Below are 2,996 nucleotides of genomic sequence, written 5' to 3'. Positions count from 1 at the left end.
TTTACAATGCTGCTACCAATTTCTTGGTTTGTGAATGGAGATATTTAGTTCATCTTCACACAAATTGCATGATTGTTTAACCTAAGAAAATTATTGATGACAAATATTCAGAAAATATCATTTTTAATTAAGTTAATAAAATTATAAATAATTAATCCATTTTAATAGGTCCGCAGTATTGATGTGAGTCGCATAAGTACTATACCACAGAATAAACTTTGAAGTTTTCTCTAGAAAATGAGATTTTAACGATCCCTGGATTAGGAATGATCATATACTTCCGGAAAACTTGTCACAATTCTCTATTTCCATCGTCTCATAAAAGTTGTCACATTTCACTTTTCAACACTTTTGGTAATTGCCCTCATATTCAATTAATTCATTTATACTCACATTTTAGTATAAAATTAATATATAAAAGTAGGACTTACATTCCATTAACTATAGTTAATTTTCTATTATATTTCCTTGTATTCGTGCTCGGTCATTGCGTGCAAAAAATTTATGAAACGATAGGATATACTAGTAGTACTCGTATTTATGTAAAATGAAAAAGAGTAGAGTAGCAGTAGTCCAAGTATGAAGTACTATCATTATATAATCCTTATTGGGCTACCAATTGGGCCCTCTATACCTTCACAACTCATAGGTCCTGTTGAATGAACTGAAGTGGCCATTTGAATTGCTAGATTGTGCCAATTTTTTAATAAGTTTAATTACTCCCTCCGCATGTCATTAAATATCTCATTTTTTCTTTTTTTTTTTCTATTTGCAAATAAATACTACTCTCCCATCCCATTTTCGAAGTTTCAGTTAACTATTTTTGGGTGTCCCATTTTAGGAGTCTCGGTTAAAATATTTCATAAATGGTAGTAGACCTCACATTCCACTAACATTTTTCCACTCATATTTTATTATAAAACTAATATATTAAAATATGACACACATTCCACTATCTCTTTTTTCACTCACTTTTCTTTACATTTCTTAAAACCCGTGCTGACTCAAATGAGACTCCTAAAATGAAACAGAGGAGTATCTCATTTCAATTTTACTATAAATGAACATCTTATTCCACTAACTTACTTCACTCACATTTTAATATGAAACTAGTAATAATATATAAAAGAGTGAACTACAAAAATGGTCCCTGGACTATGGGTTTATCTCGCCCATAGTCCCTGGACTTTAAAAATATCGCCAGTAGTCCCTGGACTAAGGGTTTATCTCGAAATTGGTCCTTTTGACTTTTTTTGGTACGAAAATACCCTTTGATATTATTTTGGGGAATTTGGGCAATTTGGTCTTTTTACACTTTTAACATTTTAAATCTGATATTATTTTAGTTATGTACTAACTTTGATATTATTTCAAAATTATCATTCTTCTTCCATTTTGTTATCCTTCACTGAATTTGTTTTTTTTTTAATTTCAATATTAGATTTAATTTTATAAAATTAAATTTAATATTTAGATTTTTAAATATCAATAAATTTTTTTAATGAAAAATATTAATTCATGGACACTATAAATATTGATTAAAACTATTAATTTTTGTTATTTAATATAATATTCAATTGAATTGAAGAAGTACAAAAAAATAATATTAATCATGATGGAAAAATAAGAGTTATTCTATTTAGCCTCCGTTCGGTTGTTATAATTGCTTGTGATTAAATATTATGAAGTTGACTAAAAATTTGATCCTACTTAAAATTTTATATAGGAGTATTTTTGTTGAAATTTTCTAGTAAATTTTGATTGTTTTCAAATTAATAAACGAAAATTATATTAGTCTTACATTAGATGCATATTTATTTCAGAATAAATTGTGTTATAGTCTATTTATGATTAAAGCTAATTAAATATTGATTAAAACTAAGGCATTGTCATACCTTATTGATTACATAGTACTATACACTATCAAATATTGATTATAACTATTAATTTTTGCTATTTAATAATTTTTATAATTAAAAAAATTTATTGATATTTAAAAATTAAAATTTAAAATTTTGTAAAATTAAATCTAATATTGAAATAAAGAAACAAAGTGAAGGATGACAAAAGGGAAAAAGGATGATAAATTTGAAATAATATCAAAGTTAGTACATAACTAAAATAATATCAGATTTAAAATGTTAAAAGTGTAAAAAGACCAAATTGCCCAAACCCCCCAAAATAATATCAAAGGGTATTTTCGTACCAAAAAAAGCCAAAAGGACCAATTTCGAGCACACACACACCAAAAAACACAAGCACACACAACAATACACACAACACACCAAAAAACACACGCACACACAACAGCACATACACCACATATACACACACTCATTTACATGTATAATTCAACTTAATATGATCCAAAATATTTGACAAAAATATTTTTAAATAAATATTTTTTTTATAGAATCAACATATTAATTATTCATATTTCATTTCATTCCATTCTTATATTATTCGTAGTTACCAAGCTTAGGAATGAAATCAATGAAGGAATAACAATTCCATTTCATTTGTAAACCTTACATTCACCAAGCACAAGAATGGAATGGAATTGTCATTCCATTCCCACTTTCATCCCATTCTCATCTTCATTCCATTCCCTCCTTATTCCATTCCATCATACCAAGCATGTACAAATTCAGATTATATAGGTACACCTATCTATGACATACACGTGGGAGTAGTTAATAGTAATGTACACATACATTCATGATACATTACGTTCAAGTGCTACTTTATATATTGATCAATAGGATCATATTCTAATGCTTATACCACCCTAATTCAAAATCAATACCAAATCTTCATCCTTAGATTTTAAAATAAGTGAATGAGATTAAATCTTACGAATCTCAATAAATAGTAGACAAAATATCATCAAAAGGGTAATATCGTCATTATATTATCATATGATAATTTTCGTGAATGTTTTTTTATATCAACATAGTATATTACAAATATCTACAATATGACATAAGAATATCAAC

This window comes from Salvia hispanica, chromosome 2 (genome assembly GCF_023119035.1).
Source record: "Salvia hispanica cultivar TCC Black 2014 chromosome 2, UniMelb_Shisp_WGS_1.0, whole genome shotgun sequence".
Classification (NCBI taxonomy): domain Eukaryota; kingdom Viridiplantae; phylum Streptophyta; class Magnoliopsida; order Lamiales; family Lamiaceae; genus Salvia; species Salvia hispanica.
This window is presented reverse-complemented; position numbering follows the sequence as displayed.